The 16,718-nt window shown below is 54.1% G+C and overlaps 1 protein-coding gene and 1 long non-coding RNA gene across 10 annotated transcripts in view; one reads left to right on the forward strand and one right to left on the reverse strand.

The window, feature by feature from the left end:
* Nucleotides 1–982: 982 nt before the first annotated feature.
* On the reverse strand, nucleotides 983–9,388 carry LOC311605462. Of its 6 annotated transcripts, none has more exons than XR_014781960.1 (3): nucleotides 9,270–9,358; nucleotides 7,787–7,836; nucleotides 983–3,139 (listed from the first exon to the last, which is right to left on the reverse strand). It is a non-coding gene; the product is annotated as an uncharacterized lncRNA (long non-coding RNA). The 6 variants fall into 6 exon arrangements; XR_014781961.1 differs by lacking the exon at nucleotides 9,270–9,358 and adding an exon at nucleotides 8,359–8,824; XR_014781959.1 differs by lacking the exon at nucleotides 7,787–7,836 and having other exon boundaries at nucleotides 9,270–9,388.
* Nucleotides 9,275–16,718, forward strand: part of ZMIZ1 (zinc finger MIZ-type containing 1) — a 204,334-nt gene continuing 196,890 nt past the window's right edge. For 3 of the 4 annotated variants that reach the window (XM_084795985.1, XM_084795990.1, XM_084795987.1), the window contains exon 1: nucleotides 9,275–9,563. The gene's annotated coding sequence lies outside the window, so the exon portion shown is untranslated. The remainder of the gene's footprint in view (nucleotides 9,564–16,718) is intronic. The other variant, XM_084795989.1, reaches the window with a different exon arrangement.

A 16,718-nucleotide genomic window follows, 5' to 3' on the forward strand; every position in this document is an offset into this window, starting at 1 on the left:
TGACTGCAAGGTCCACTCTTCCTGCCTATTCTGCAGGAGAAATTAAGGCTCAGAAAAAATGGAAAGATGATCCCAATAAGAGGTGAATTCTGAGCCTAGGATTCAGAACCCAAGACTATGGAAGCTCAGAGAACCTTCCGAAGAATCATATCATCAACTTAAGGCAGGCTGGCCCAGGTCTTTGCTCTATACTGTCTTCAAAGATCCATGAACACCCCCACGGCCTCTGCTCCCTTGCCTTGTTCCTAGATGAACCTCGGGGTGTTCTCCCACTACCCTCTACCATCATTTCTCTGCCCACTTTTGTCAAGGTCCGTCACAAACATCTCTTTCACTGAGCCTCCCATTGCTTTATCCATCAGTGGTCTCCCTGTGCCCTAGGCAAGGGCCTAGAGGTGCTCCTCTGTTGGGTACTAACCACTTTACCTTTTGGGAGCCCCTAAAGAGCAGATCAACGGGTTCTCTGCATCACTCCACTGCTTCTCTGGGCCAGGGTAAGGATGTGCAAAGTCTGGGAACATTATGGACACCGACTCCCAGCCACACTCCCAGCACTGGCATATCGCATCAAGTTTAACTGCTAGAGCTCTGAAACAGATTGTCCTGGATTCAAATCTTAGCTCCTTCACCCAGTGTGTGTGACCTTGAGTTTATTCTGTAACCTGTCTGTGCCTTAAATTTTATTCTTATTATTTTTTTAAACTTGAATGACTGGTTGGATTTGGGAAAGGGTCCCCAGGCTAGCATCAATTTCCTGATGTTTCTCCTGCCTCAGTCTCTGTCATGCTGGGATTATGGGTGTGTGCTACTGCACCCAGCACACTGTCTGCTGTTCACGGAAACAGATGAATTCCAATGTCCCAAACTTGGAAGAAATGCATCCACATATGTAAGTCCTTGGACTAAGACCCTGTATTTTGCATTGTTACATATGTGTCTGCTGTAAGTGATAGTAGAGACTAATAATTAGACCAAGAAGAGGCAATGGCACAAACTTTATACAGAAGAAGATAGAAGAGCAGACAGGAACCGGAAAGGGGGGTTACATTTTAATCCCACCAAATGGCCAAAACCATGTTGGAAGTGGTTATCACCAGGCCTGCCTTGAAGATAAGGTAACTGAGGCTCCAAAAGGTGGTGTGAGCTCCAGAGAATGCATATCCCTAGTGGCAGTGCTGGGATGGAAGGCCAGGTCACATGGCTCCAAAGTCCACACTTTCAACAGCCGGAGCTGCCTCTCTGTCTGGCAGAGAGATAAGCCGTGTACACAAATAGCTGTAATCCGAGGTAGAAAGTGATAAGTGCCAAAAGGGACGATAAAGACTCTGGGAGGGTTTGAGAGGGAGGCAGGAGGAGAAAGGGTAGTGGTCAACACAAGCTTGGGAGAGTGGGGGTCAGTCTGAGTGGGGTCTGGGAGAGGCAGGGTAGGTGGAGGCAGGGGAACTAGGATATGGCCTGTGCAGCCACAGTACCTAGCACCATAGCGTCACCAGGGCCCAATAAATATTTGTGAAAGGAAGGGAGTAAGGAAGGAAAGACAGGAAGTAGGAAGAAAGGGCAGAGGGACAGAGGACTATACCATCTCCGCTAAGCCCAGGTCTGCACATCTCATGGGGTTCAGACCAAGATGTGAAGGGCTGCATGTGGACAGTGGGGTATTTTGCTTCATACCACAAAGAACTTTCCAGCAAGTCAATATGCACCAGACTTCTCTTGGGGTGGGGGGGGGGGCAGGGGGGGGTGGCAACTCTGTGTTGTAGCCTGCTTGTACTGGCTCAGGAAAGGCAGCAGTTAAACTTTCACCAACTGTGTGAACTGCTAAGCATGCAGCACCAGGCCACCACGGTAGGACTATTTACACTAAGGGAATCAACAGATACTACGAATCAGGTTTTCCCCAGTCTGGAGAGCCAGATAGATGTTAAACATTTACTAGCACACCGATGGGCAGAGGTCTGCTCTGTGAAGGAGCGAGCATTCTATCTCCTCTGGAAAGGGGGGAGGTGGGGGAAGGGAGACTGTTACTTCCTGGAAAGGATGAGGCTAGGGGTGTTCTTGCTTAGTGAGGGCTCAAGTCAGATGACCCAAGAAACCCCTCTCTGCCTTCAAGTGCCCAGGAAAAGTTAGGTTTAGGAAAACACTGCACAAGGATAATTACTTGTGCCAAGAAATCATTAACCACTTGATCTAGAAGGTGGGAGTAGGGCAAGGACCTAAAAATATGGGATGGATATCAGGAAATCCTTTTCCAGTCCACATAGCCAGAAAGAAGAAAGTCCCTGGACCCTGGGCCCTAGGCTCCTTCTGGGGCACATGGGCTGAACCTCTGGGAACAGGCTTCTCTGCACAAGGCCTGTTTGGCTGGTTTCTTCCATCAGAATTATCAGATGGTGGCAGTATGGCTCACATCTGCCTTCTCTTTGTCAGCTCCCTAGCACTTAGCTCTGTGCTCGACACACAGTGTATAGCCAATAATTATTTGTTGAATGAATCAAAGTGTCTGAGAGCCTGTTTCCTGGCAACATCTGGGGCTAGGAGTGGCATCTTTTGAAACATCACTACCCAGGTTGGTGACCTGGAATCAAGTGATGAGGGTTCAAATCCTGACAAGACCCTGCCTCTCCCCCCCAACACACACCCACACACCCACACACACCTGTGAGATACTGGATAAACCACCAGGCCATTTTTCTTCTTCCACAAAGTGGGTTGTGCAATCTGCCTGCCTCCTGAGGACGTTGCTGCACTTACATGGGACAGAAAGTGCTCTTTACAAACTCAAATGTTTTTACCATGGGAGGAGGGAGCTTGAGAAGGCAGCCCTGGCAGCAGCTTCCTTGTAGACCCTAGCCAGTGACCACAGTGTTCCATGTTGCTCCTGCAGGGCTGATCATTGGGGTAACCTGGGTCAGCCTTTACCCATGGCCTGGGAAGGTCAGAGTTCAGGTAAAAGAGGGAGTTCTCAAAAGGGGTGCAAGCAAAAGGAGATAGCCACCAGAGACATGGGGAGCCCTTTCCAAGGAACATACGGGTGGCTGTCTCTGCAGAGAGCTGTGTGATGTGCCTCTGGGTTCCTAGTCCTCTATCCCTGCAGATGGCCTTCCTTCCTGGGGGTAGTGGAAAGGCTCCCGTGTTCACCCTGGAACCAAACCAGAATTGAATCAAATTAAAGTGATATTAGAAGAGAGATTTTTACAATACCCCCACCCCAGACAGGTACCATGGAGCTTCATCGGTAGGGTGGGAGCCTAACAGAGAAGGTGTCTAGCTCACCCAAGGCTGCTGGTGGATGAGGAAGAAAGCATCATAATGTGCAGTGGTCCTCCAGCCATTCCAAATGGCACTTGATGCTTGCAGAAGGTGGGAGGCAAGGTCTCTGGGCAGCTGGTTCCTACTCCATCCTATGCAGCTGATTCCTGGTTCTGGTTGGCACCAGGTGCAGTTGGGAACAATGCCTTGATTTCTCTTTACTTTCTCTCTCTCTCTCTCTCTCTCTCTCTCTCTCTCTCTCTCTCTCTCTCTCTCTCTCTCTCTCTCTCTCATTTTAATTAAGGGGAGAAGGACTAGAGCCACTAACAGCCCAGCATCATTAAGATGTCTGGGATCATGTGTCCTTCAAAAAGAGCACAATTGAAGAAGCCCCAAGGCAGGTTGCAAGGTGCAGAAATGCTTATCACTTTGGAAGCCTTGATACCATCCCACCTTTGCTGTGAGATCTTGTGCAGACCCATGTTCCACTTTCATCTCTTTTTTTTTCAATAATTTCGATGAGAGCTTGCCTTCCAGACACCTGTTCAACATCAGTGATTTTTCTTCCCTAAACCTGAACACTGGTATCTGATCTGGGCAGTCTTTCCTGGGAGCCTGGTATGTCCCTGTGTGTCCAATATCTCCATTGTAGTTGACAGCATACAGAGATGAGCCATTCTACCTCTAAAGGTGGAGGGATTGGGTACTAACGAGCTCTCTACCATGAGGTATTACACTGGAAACTGAGCTTTCCTGGGTCTCAGCTTTCTTATCAGTAAAAAAAGGAGCCATTAGTACTAATTCTCAACTCAGGTGAGGACCAGAGTTCAAGTGTAAGAGCTACTGAGCATCTGGCCCATAGCTGGAACTTAACAGGCAGTCGCTATGGTCACACTGATATGGAGGCACTCTGGCAGCATTCAGGGATGGAGAAGATGACGTAGACAGCTTGGCTGGTGGTACCATCATGGTAGGCTCCTGAGCAGGTGGCTGTTAAATATGGACTGGAAGGCTGGGGTGGGTGTGTCTAAGGAGACAAAAGGAACTTGTGCAAAAGCTGGCAAGGAGTTGGATGCATGTGACGGTGGTACTCCTGGAAGCCACGGAGCAGACAGACAGGTTAGGGCAGGAGAGTGCGAAAAGCACGCACATGTGAGATGTCGGGCCCGAGCTCTTATGCACAGTGAAGGTGGCAGGAAGCTATTGTACTCCACCCTTGGCATGTCGCATTTGTCTCCCCAGCTGTCCTTCACACAGCAGCCCCAGCCTGCTGCTTGGTAGAGCGCTAATGTAGGGAGAGGGTGCTGCAGGAAGTGGTCCGCCCTTCGTGCTTTGTCTGTGCTTCCCAGCCCTGTGGCTCAGTGAAAGCTCCCATTTCTCTCTGTAGCTCACCTTAGTCACCCAGAGAAGTGCCATTGTGAGGATCAGAGGATGGCAAGGCAAGATGACACATCCTAGCTGGGTGTGGTGGCTCGCAGCTGGGATCCCAGCATTCAGGCAATACACAACTCTTGAGTTCAAAAGCCAGCCTAGGCTGTATGGCAAGACTGCCTCGACACCTGCCTCCCCAGGAAACCAAAACAAACAAGTCCTGGGTGGTCATTGCACTGAGAATCCTCCTCTGGTACACCCGTTTCCTGGTGTTCAGAGAAGGAGGAGACTCTAGCAGGAACACAGAGGCTCTGTTCTAGAGGGTGCAGGTTTTCTGTGTTGGGTTAACTATCTACTCCTGAGAGGTATAGGCACAGAGCTGGGCAGGCCCCAAAGGTTCCTGGTCACCCACAGGTGAAGACTAATTAATTTCCCATCCCTCACTGTCCAGGAAGGGCTTAGACAGAGATCCGGTCCTAGCAGATGGTTACATCTTCCCCTGAACCACTTTAAAGGCCACCTCATCTCTCCCATACCTGGTAAATGAGAGGAGCACCAGACCTGGGACCCTACCCTGGAGAAGCCAGTCCGTCTCTGTGCTCCTCCCTAATCCTGGACATACCAGCTGGAGACATAGGAGGCGAAGGAGCTCCAAAGCACCTGGCCCAGGGGGAGCATTGAGCTGACTTTCACTTACCTTTTGGAGCCAGGAGGAGGGTAGAGAGGCAGCAACTGCCACCTGTGTGCCTATTCCTACCTCCACCCACTGATGGCAGCACGGTCCAGAGGCCATGCTCACTGCACCCTGCACAGATAGATCCTCTGCACGCTCAGAGCACCCATGCCTTCCTCCTGGCCCTTGGACTTCCTGCTTCCTGGCACTCTGGGTCAAGCCCCGCCTTAGCAGTGGCCCTCTTTCTCAGTCTCCACAGTTCCATGGGGGTAGGAAACTAGAGACGCTCAGGCCCGCTGGAGAGGTGGGTGTCAGCCGAGCCTGCAATGCACAAGCCACACTCCGGGGGAGTACTGAAGCTGCCCTCTGCGCCAGGGGAAATCTGGAATCTGCACTGACTGGGCAGAGTGTACCCTCCACCTGTTTCAAACAAGGCCTACTGCTGCTGAGGCTGAGCCTGGGAACTCAGGCCATCGACAACAGCAAGGCTTGAGCCCTGCTATGAGACCTAGCCTTTCCTTCAGAAAGAACCCCAGAAGGGGAGAGAGCAAGTTGCCTAGGGCTACATAGACTTTCTACATAAGGATGCAGAGCTGGGGTTGTTGACTAACAAGCAGCTGTGTTAAAGAGTGCCGGAGCAGCAAGGGGACAGTATTTCCTTTGGAGGGTACAGTACTGTCCCTAAGTGCAGGCAATAAGTTAATACTCATGATGTCCTTACCAGCACACAGTCGGCACTAAATAAGCTATATCGTGCAAGACTCCAGAGGGAGCCAACTGGTTCAGCTTTGTGGGTGGTGGGGGGTAGGAGGGGGGAATAACAAGGGTCTGCTTCCGGTGTGGGGCCCTCACAAGAGGCCTGGGTGTGATTTCTCAGACACATTGCTCCCAGTGTGGTGGGCTGGGAAGGCTGACAATGCTGACTCTGTCCTGCTAGACTCCTCTGCCCTCTGCGGCTACCTCTGGGTTGCCAGATGTATATGTTGGCTAGAAATAAGGGGTGGGGGACCAACAAGACACTCATCATTGGCTAAAGTCTTTTGCTGCCAAACCTGAGAAACCGAGCTCCTGCCCAGGACCTACGTTGGAGAAAGGGGAAAGCCGACTCCCAAAAGTTGTCCTGTCACCTTCCTGTGCATTCCACCCCTCAAATAAATAAAAACAATGCAACTTTTAAGAACATAAGGGGATGGAGCCTTCTGGATAGGAGATTTTTTGCACATGACTGTTGACCAGAAGTCACCATTTTCTCCACCTCCTGGTCCTGGAGGTGACTACCTCTGGGTACTTACAGATTTGAAGAAAAGACTGGGAGGGTCCAGTGCCCTGACTTAGGTGGTCGTCAAGAAAACAGGAACTGGTCCCTGTGTGGGTTGGGGCTGGATTCTTGCATCCCAAGTCTGACAGGGGCTGTAGTGTTGGGGATGGAAGTGACCTTCTGGGTGTCCCAATGGTGTGGATGTCTGAGGGCAGCATGGCTGTGGTTCCCTTCAGCAAACTGAATTCTCATCTTTCAAGCTTTCCAGGATTTCTGACTACCCTCCCCATCCTGGGCCACCCACGACGTGTGTGTGTGTGTGTGTGTGTGTGTGTGTGTGTGTGTGTGTGTGTGTTCTTGGAAATGTACTGGGACCAGGTCATTTCAAGTGTCCATAGAGGGCTGGAAGTGATTTCATGCCACCCACTTTCCCCACGGATCCTCAGCTGCCACCTGTGGGTAGGTAGTGGAGCAAGTTGCTAACAGTTCATCCTGTAAGACAGGTCCAAGGACTGAGGCCAGAAAAGAGCACCGCCCCCGCCCCACCCCCACCTGCACCCGATGGCAGCAGGAGGCAGAATTTGCCCCAGGAAAGGTAGTTTCCCCTCACCCAGACACCCTACTCCATGTCCCTGTGGACCTAAGCTCAAGTCTACCCTCAGGAATTCCAGGCTGAGTTCACCGCTGCCAGGCAGTCAGAGCTCTGAGAATGAATTCAAAGCTAGCAAATGCCTTTTGCCTCCTTGTCTTGGTGGTGGAAGGGGTGATCTCTCTGGCCCTGAAGGAGTTCAAGCCGAGGTCAGAGATGCCAGCCCTCTGAAGGATATTCTAAAATGGGGGGTCTGTAGTGGGGGGAGCGCTCCGGCCTGCTCCCCCTGTTGGCCCGCCGTGCGCTATGATTACCACTCAAGGGGCTCAGGAACCCGTGAGTCTGCGTGGCACGTCTGCGCTCCCATGCGGACCTCGTCAATCAAACTGCGCCCGGGTGAGGCTGAGACTTCTTCCACCCGCTCCAGACCCTGAAGACCCCCGCCCTGGCTGCCAGCCCGAGCCCGCCCCCAGCGGTGTCATTGTTCTCTGACGTCACGAACCTGCCCCGCCCCTCTCCCCCCACCTTTCCTCCCCACCTCCGGTTCTCTCGGCTGGCGGCCAAGCTGCCTCCGACGACCCGGCAGAGCAGGGCTCCCCCCGCGGCCCGGCCGGGGCTGCGCCCCCTTGCGCTCTTCCCAACTTGCCTTTGTTATTCCAGCTCCCTTCCTTGCCTCGCCTCCGACACCGTGGCTACCTGCAAAACGCGGAGCACGGAGTAATCACCACACCTGGATTGTCTAGCGGGCTCCTGCCCAAGCCTCCCCCGCCTGCCCTAGAGGGCTGTGCGTGCCTGCTTGCGCGCTTGTCCAACCTAGACGCTTGCTTGCTATCTTTAGGACTGGAGTACTTCTAATCAGGAGGGTGTGTGTGTGTGTGTTGAGGAATGGATGTGTAAGAGTAAGGGGGAACGTGTGTTGTAAGTGTACAAGAACATGAGAAAGCTTCCTGTTTTGTTTTTTAAAACGTACCGAGGACGGTGTACAGCCATAGTTGAGTGTACAATTGTATGAGTCTGGGTGCTTGGGCATAATCGTGGATGAAAAGTGTGTTTGCGGAGGGGTCGGGTTGCGTGCTCTGCTGAGAGGGTAGGTGCAAACGTGTGTGCCGTTTGTGTAGGAGTTTCTGTGTGAGTGGCAATGGACGTGAGCCAAAGAGAGTGCGCACTTGGATACTCTTGGGGGCGGGTCTGCGGGGGAAACCCCGAGAGTAGGCTCACCTAACTGCATCTTGAGTGCCCATCGCCGCTACAGGAGTGGTGCCCATCTCTGGGCTGGAAGCTAGGTTGGGCTGTTTCCACCTCTGCAGCGCGGGAGCGCACGGCTCGCGGCGCCCTAAAGCGCTCCCTGCGAGGCACTAGGGTATTCTCGCGTCTCTGAACTTCCAGTGACCGTAGGGACACATGGTTCTCTGCGCACCCCCCGCTCCCCTTCAGATGTCAATGGAGACGAGCTTCAGCCTCCCCTACGCCACCCGTGATGAAGGTTAGGGTCCTCCCACCCTCTCTCTGTCACCCTGTTTTAAGAATAATCCCAAAGTCTCTGGGGGAAGCTTCGCACACCTCTCTTTAGCAACTCAGTCACCCCAATTCGAATAGCTGACAGCACCTGAGGCCCCAGTGCATTCCCGCAGGGGACCAGCAGGAAGCGAGGTACGTCTTCTGGCAGTAATTTTGCTATCAGTGCGGTCCCTTCCTAGGCATATCAGTCTCCGGGCTCCAAACTTACGGGATGGGGGGGGGGGCGGGGGCGTTGTTAGAGAGCAAGGAAGGGTGGCGATAGGAGGTACCAGCAGCATAGTGGGGTGGGGGTGGCGCGGAGCCTACAAGGGTCGAGAAGAGAAAAGCTTTGAGAGAGCTGAGACCTAGGGGCAGGGAAGAAAGGGAGGAAAAGAAGGGAGGAGAGAGAGGCTGAAAGGAAAGGGAAAGGGAGAGCGCAGTAGGCGCTCAGATAGAGAGCGAACCAAAGCAAGCAGAGCTGAGCACAGGAGGCGCGGCGCTCCGCTCCAGCCGATACTCCGTGCCGGATTTTGCGGAAGGCCGGCGGCGCGGGGCCCTTTGGAAATAGAATAGCCAATGTAATCTGACACTTCAACTTGCCCGGCTCCGGGCGAGTTGATTCACTTACTCACCCCCTAACGCCGAGTTCCTTTTCACTGTCTGTGGACATTAAAAAAGCAAGCGGCGGCGGCGGGCGCCCGGGAGAGCAAGCGGCCGGCTGGGCGGGCAGCTATCGGGCCGCAGAGCAAGCCACCAGCGCCGGCTCAGCGCGGTGACCCCAGCCCCGGCCGGCGAGGAGCCGGAGCTGGAGTCGGAGCCGAGAGAATCTCCGCGCTCTTGCTGCGCTCCTCCCGGCTCCAGCCGGCCCTACCCGGCGGCGGCGGCGGCGCGTCCTCCAGCGGTGGCATTGGTGCTCGCAGCGCCCGGTAAGTTTGGGGACCGAGCCAGGCGCCCGTTAACACCGAGGCTTCCACCCGCTCCTGGTAGACCGTCTGGGTGCGAGCGCGGGGTACTGGTGGGGCTTTCCGCTTAAAGCCTTAGACTTTGGTCAGGCGAAAGGGGCCAGCCGTTCCGAGCTCCGTGTGCTTCCCTAATCGCCGGGGGCGGAGGCCCTAGCCACCAGCGAGCGCCAAGCTGTGTAGAGCAGCTTTACACAGCGGGAAGAGCGCGGGGACCGGGGGATCTTCGGTGTGCGGGGCACCGGTGCGGTTGTGTGCGCGCGGACCCGGTGCCCGCCTCTTGCCGGCGCTCCTCCCGCGGCGGCTCGGAACAGTCGGGGGCCGACCGGGAGACTGATTGCGAGGAGGGAAGGAAGGACCCAAGAAGGACAGCCTGGGTCTCCCTTGCCTCCTTTGGAAAGATGGGAAGTTGTGCTCTCCTGTGCGTAGAACGACCGGGAAGACGCCAGATTCCAGGGTGGCCAGGGTTGGTGGTGTTAAGTTGTGCCTCCGAATTTCTATGGAGAACACACTTTTGTACATGGGAGATGGGGGCGCGGTTAACTTGTGTGTGTGTGTGTTTTTTTGGGGGGGTGGCCCAAGGAAACGCGGCGCGTGGCTGAAGCAGGGCTAGCTGGGGCATAGTGTGTAGAGGCTTCTCGTTCGGGCTTCGGAAGCTGAAGGGGCTTTCAGGCCAACGCCTGACTGGGGCTGCCCCAACCGAGAGGCGAGCCCAAGGGGGAAGATGTGTCTGTGTGTGCGCGCGCGCGTTACAAATACGAAAGTAATTTCTCCGTGTTCTTTCTTCCTCTCTGTCTCCGGCGGCGGTGGCCCCGGGGGAGTGGGAGGCCGGCCCGGGCGGAGGTTGAGGGGCTGGGCTGGAGCTGAAGCTCGGTCCGGATGGTATGGGGAAGCTCTGAAAGCCTGCTTCATATTCCTGGCGTCAGGGCCGGGAGAAAACAGTGGGGAGCATGGCCTCGGCGTCGCGGTACTGGCCACGGGAGCGCGTCGCCCCCTGGCCGGGGACATCTGTCCAGGAAGCTGCCCAGGCAGGGAGAGGGCGCGGTGCAGAGGGCAGGCTCCCCGCCCTGGAGCGGTGGGGGCGCGGGCGAGGGGCGACCGCCTCTCTCGGCCATTGTGCGCCAACAGATTTTCACGGGAGACTGCCCCGAAGCCGCCGGAGAAGGCCTGGAGCCGGCCACAGCCTCGGGTTTAAAAGACACTCCAGGAATGTAAACAACACGGGCGGGAGGGCTAGCGGACGAGAGCGCGCCAGGACTGCGGGTCTGGGCCCCTCACCATTCCCCCGGGACAGCCGATTGGCGCGGCTACACTGCCTTTCCCTCTACCTGCCGCAAACTTTTCCCTCCTCTGCTTTACACTTCTACCTTGTGCCTCCAGCCCCGGGCTGAGATAGGGCCTCTCTCATAACCCGGTCTCAAGGAGTCTATCCTGCACCCCACCCGGGAGTCCCGGCGGCTAAATCTTTCCTTATGCCGGGAGCCCGGGAGACATCTGCCCTAGGAGCTGCAGCTTCTTGGGCTGGCAGAGCTTAGAGTAACTGGGGCTCAGAGTCTGCCCGCCTGGATTGCTTGCTCGCTCTCTCCCGCCCTCCTTCCCGCGGCTCCTTCCCCCGCTCTCCCCCTTCCCCTTTCCCCTGACTGCTTTTCCAATGCCCTGACATGAGGGAGGAAGATTTAACTTGGCAGCCCAAACAAATGTTCTCCCTGAGATCTCCAAGAAGCTGGCTGGCGGCTGGGCTGGCGGGGTGAGTGCACCGCTCGGCCAGCCTTTCCCTCTTCCCTGTACTGCCAGGGACATTTGGAGACCCGTGGGTGGACAGCCCTGGGCATGGACAGTGGGGACCAACCCCCGGGATTTGGAAGGGCGGTCTGTGGGCTGCGCCTGTGGAAGCCCCTGCCGTGGAGCTACATAGAGAACCATTGGCTCCAGCTGTCTCCTGGTGCCAATGGTTTTCTGAAGGGTTTTCTTGAGCAACAGTTTGCCTCTGCTGCAACCTGGGAACTGGGCCTGGTAGACCAGAGGGTTAACTAGTGCGGTCTCCTCCCTCCCTCGTGGGTGTGAGGACAGGCTGGTTACACAGGGCAGGGCAGGAGGCCAGAGGCTGTTCCCAGAGGTGCCTGGTTTTGCTTATTATTGTTTTTTTGAAGGTACAGATGAAGGGATGGTGGCTGGGTTGGAGAAACAGGCGACTTGGCTGCTGGTGAATTCCGGCCTGCCTCCGTGTGTGCTTGCATAGTGACTGGAGTGTGGAAGAGTTGCCTGTAAGCTATTTGGGAAGTTTAGATGAGGGAGCAAACCCATGGTCTTTCTTATTCAGGCTGGGTTTTTTTTTAGGAGGTCCAAAGCAGAGGACTTCCTGACTCCTTGCTCAGGACCCCTGGCCCCTGAGCAGAGGCAGAGAGCTTGTGAACACCCAGGAGCCTTGTGCTGACCTTTCCCTCTTCAAGAAGAGGATGTCGAAACACCAGCATCAAACAAAAGGCACATTGAAAGCCCTATCTGCCTAGGAGCTGGGCCTAGGAGTGCTTTTTGGAGGGAAATTGTGTTTTCCTCTGAGTTTTATGGTTTTGGTTGTTTTGTTTTTCCTCAAAAGACAGAAGCATCACTGGCCCCGAGTCAGAGGGTTTGGAGACCTAGTTTTCTCCTATAATCAGAAGTTATAGACTTGGGCACTTGGTGACTGGGGCTGGAGGGAGGAGCCACAGAGTTTCCAGGACTTGAGCTGTGGTTGTAAGACTTTCTGAGTACTGCTCACAGGCTCACGGAAGGGACTGGACTCTGAAAAAACTTTGAATAAATAGCCTTGTCTGTGCAGAAACTGCTGCTGGCTCATTTGTGGGGACAAAATGTTCTTTTTTTTTTTTCCTCCTAAGGAAAAGGGGAGGGGGGTCCAGGGCAAATGAAGAAAGACTTAGAAGCTGGGGTTTGGCTCCAACACCCGTGTGTGTGTGTGTGTGTGTGTGTGTGTGTGTGTGTGTGTGTACACGCTAACACATGTAACACTTCCCTAGCCACAGCAAATTCGCATTTATTTTTTTAATCCCTGGCCCCTCTTTAGATGACCCAACACAGCACAGTTGTCCACAGGTTCACTCCTATCAGGAGATTTGAAGGAAGAGCCCAGCTGAAAAGCACCACGAATGTCCTCCTCACTCTGGCTAGTGGAGGTGGATAAGGAAGGGAGATGAAGCCTGCCTATATCTTCAGAGTCTGGGTACAAGAGGGGCCCTGTGGAGGAAACTTGACTACCTAGGGCCAGGCCAAGGTCCATTGGGTGGCTTGACCCAAAGTCTTAGGGCACAATGCTGTAAGAAATCGGTGGAGCACCAAGTGAACTGGGGGAAGTGTCTGTGGGCACGATGTGGCCTGGTACCAGGATGTAGGGTCTGCCGAATGGTGACTGGGTCCCATACATTTTCATTCATAACTGCTCCCATGGGTCCTTGCCAGGCCCCTGCCTCTCTTGCATCTTTATGAGATCCCTTGGGTTTTGTGTAGACAACAAAGGCTGCCGCCCTAATTACCCCTGACCCTGACCCTGCTGCTGCAGTTTCTCCTGGTAACTGTTGGATCCTCTCAGCAGGACACAGTGGCCTCTACCCAGGCCCTCTCCTGGGTGGGGGGGGGGAGGGGAGTGAATCTTTGTCCAAGCCCTCTCTGGGGGGAAAGAGGGGGAATCTTTGTCCTCAAGATACCCTGAGGCTGGGGTTGTGGCAGTCTGCCTGGGTGCATGGAACCTGGCCTTGGATGCTCCAGTCACGAGTCTGAGGTTAGGCCTTCCCTCAGGGAGGCAGCACACAGCAACCCAGACACAAGACAGGGGGAGAGAGAAAAAGGTCTCAAGTGGCGGCAGCTTGCTGGCCATGTGGGACAGGAGGCAGACTCTGCTGGGCCTCAGTCTCCTGCTTGGTAAAATGGGTTCAAACACAGAACTCCTGTAGTCCTACATGGTTCCTAGGAGGATGAGGCAGATACAGCATTTGAGTCTTCATCCTGAGTTTAGGCAGACTCTGATAGATGTCAAAAGGACCAGGTTGAAGGTAAGGGATGCTAGAGATCTTTTCCAGAAGTTGCTTCATTATCCTTACTTAACCTCCCTTATAGCTGACAGCTCAGCCTCAGGTTGCCTGCCTCCTGTGACAGAATGCTCACCATCTCTGGGCAGCCTCTGTACTCACTGGCCAGCTGTGAGTTGTGTGCCTTCTGGATTGATCCTGACTTTGGGCTTAAGATGCTGGGGCCTCTCCCAGCCACGGACTCATTTTTCCTTAATGATCCTGAGGTCCAAGTCCTGTATCCAGCCTACAGTGATATGTGTGCATGGGGGAGGGGGGGGATAGAAGTGCAGGGAAGGGGCTGCCCAAGAGGTTCTCTTCCTTTGGCTCTAGGGCACTAGGCCTGCCTTCTTTCCTTGAATTGCTTATGACCTGGGAGGAGCTGCATAATGAGGATCTGGTCAGGTCAGGGACCCAGGATTGACTATTCATGTGCTTAATGAGAGTCCGCAGAGTGAAGACAGTGGCTCAGAGACCCAGAACCATGCAAGACACTCTTAGGAGCTTTTGTCCAGCAAGGAAAGAAAGACCAGTCCAAATAAATAATTACCCACCCGCCTCTGGCTGCCTGCCATGTGCACATGAGAAGGGTGTGGCCATAGCCCCTTCCTTTGCCTGGCATGGCCCATCTAGAATCATTTTTCAAATGTGTTTGATCCCATTAACAATGGTGTCAGCTACTGTACAGAATTACTTTCATTTACCAGAGAAGAAAACTAAAGCTCAGAGAGAGGCCAAGAGACTGTGGCTAAGCCTTACAGACCCCTACATCACAGTGCATTGAACAATAGCCCCCAACTATGCTGGGATGTGCCCCAGAAACCTGTGTGGGCCTCAGGCATGGGAGTGAGGGAATGAGCATAAACAGCAGTTTCCAGGAAGGGTCACAGGTGGGCAATACATGGTCTATGTCCCTAGCAGCTTGCGCTCTCTCTCTCTCTCTCTCTCTCTCTCTCTCTCTCTCTCTCTCTCTCTCTCTCTCTCTCTCTCTCTCTCTCTGTGTGTGTGTGTGTGTGTGTGTCTGTCTGTCTGTCTGTCTGTCTGTCTCTGTCTCTGTCTCTGTCTCTTTCTCTGGACCATCTAGGACTTACACTGAGCTGCAGATGCTGCCTGCCTAGATATATGTATGTATGCACCAAGCTCAGCTCTGCCTGACCCTGGAGAAGGAAGCAAAATTGTCCCTGGGCTGCTATGGTTTCTATAGATACAAAGTGTGACTCAAACTGCCCCTCCTCTGGCTGAGTCAGTCTCCTACACTATGTAGGGTGGTTGCCCTATAGGGCCCCTGGATTCTTTCCCCACCCCCACCCTCAATCCCCATAGCCGACACCCTTGCTTGCATTTGGTCATCTGGAGCCTAGCTGAGTGCCACCCTTTGACACCCACTTTGGTTGGTGGGGCTGTGGGCAGTGGGTAACTGGACAGGCTGAGGTGGCACCTCCCCAGGACATCTGACCTGGCCTGGTCAGGCACACCTGTACAGGTAATGATTATAGCCTGGAGGGCTAGGAGCCTGCCCCTCCTATTAGGCCCAGCTGCCAGGGTTACTACAGGATTGTGCTGGGGGAGGCCGGGGTGTCTGAGCTAATTAGATTTCTTAGATTTCAACGCTCCCCTAATCCTGTTAGCCTGGCTGTAATTGTAACCACTTCAAGGTTTTGGCCATGGCAGGCTGTTGAGGACAGACGGTGTGTGGAGACTCTGTTCTGCCCAGCTCTAGCCCTAGCCAGCCAGCTGGGGATAAGGACTGCCTTTCCTGGTGTCTTGGGTGGTGATGGGAGGTGTGTTTCGATAGCATGTCTGTATCCCAAGCTGTCAGAACCAGTGAGGAAACTGAGGCTGAAGAGTCACAGAAAATGACAGAGGGCTTCAATAGCTGGAGTAGCTTGTTTCTGGGAGCATCAGGGCAGGTCCCCAGAGACAGGGATTGAGGGGGCCTGTTCCCTTGTTGCTGGCTACCCACTCCACTCCTCCCTCCCCCTTAAGCACACATGCAGGTGGGCACACATGCTGAGCTCTGCCTATCTCCCTCCCTTTCCCTCAAATACGGGAGCGTTGGATTCCTCTTGTCTAGCCGTCTTCCCCACATCCTTGTCAAATTCAATGCAGAGCAGGACACCGCCAGGCCACTGATGGGGAAACAGTGTCAGAATGTAACTCTTTGTGCTTTCAAAGGCTCCAAGTGCTGTCCAAAAATCCTTTGGGGTGTCTGGCTTGAATGGAAACAAGAAGGGATTCCTCTGTGGTCTGCAGAACCCCTCCCTGGAGGCTCCCCTAAACCCCAGAAGGCTCACTCTATAATCTTAGCTCTGGACCATAGGAGGAAATGCCCCGTCTACCTCAGAACCCACTTCTCTGGACTTTGGACCCTTAAGCCTATCAAGTTGGGGGACTGTCCGTCTTTTTCTAGCCCAAGAAATGGAACCTTAGAAAGCAATGAGTAGCTTCATTCAAGGTTAGCAGCACAGCTGAATTGGGCTCTGCCAGTTCATGAGTTCATTAGACGTTGCCTGGACATCTGCTGGGGCCAGGCCGAGCTCCAGCCTTTCATGCACTTCAATAAAGGCAGTTTGTAACCTAGCTCAGGAGCCCAGCTGAACTGAAGGAGAATAGGGTGGCCCCTGAGTTCATTTTAGGGATAGCCTCTAAACCTCTTCTATCACACAAGCTGCAGCATATGCATGTGGGTATATGTTTATAGGTTGAGTACAATGCTGAGGTTAGGGAAATGGAATCAAGCTCCTCTTGGGAAAGCCCAAGCTTTCAACTACCAAGACTTCCTCTCTCTTCCCCTCAATGCACCCCTTTCCCCTCCCTCCCCCAACCAATTTTATGCTGACTTTGAGCTTGTATGGCTGATGGCTTGTTTGCCTACTGTTGTTTCCTCTGTGGACCAGGAAGCAAGGTTGGAACTTGCCTGCTCCACCCTCAGAGTCACCTGTGTCAGGTCGAGGTGACAGCTGCAGGAGGAAAAAGGGACTGGGCTCTAGATGCAATTGTCTGAACCTTGCCCTGTCCCCAAGGCTGCTCCCTGCTCCCTGCTCCCTGCTCCCTGCTCCCTGAT

The sequence above is a fragment of the Acomys minous genome (genome assembly GCF_964271855.1).
Source record: "Acomys minous genome assembly, chromosome: 9".
NCBI classification, from domain to species: Eukaryota; Metazoa; Chordata; class Mammalia; order Rodentia; family Muridae; genus Acomys; species Acomys minous.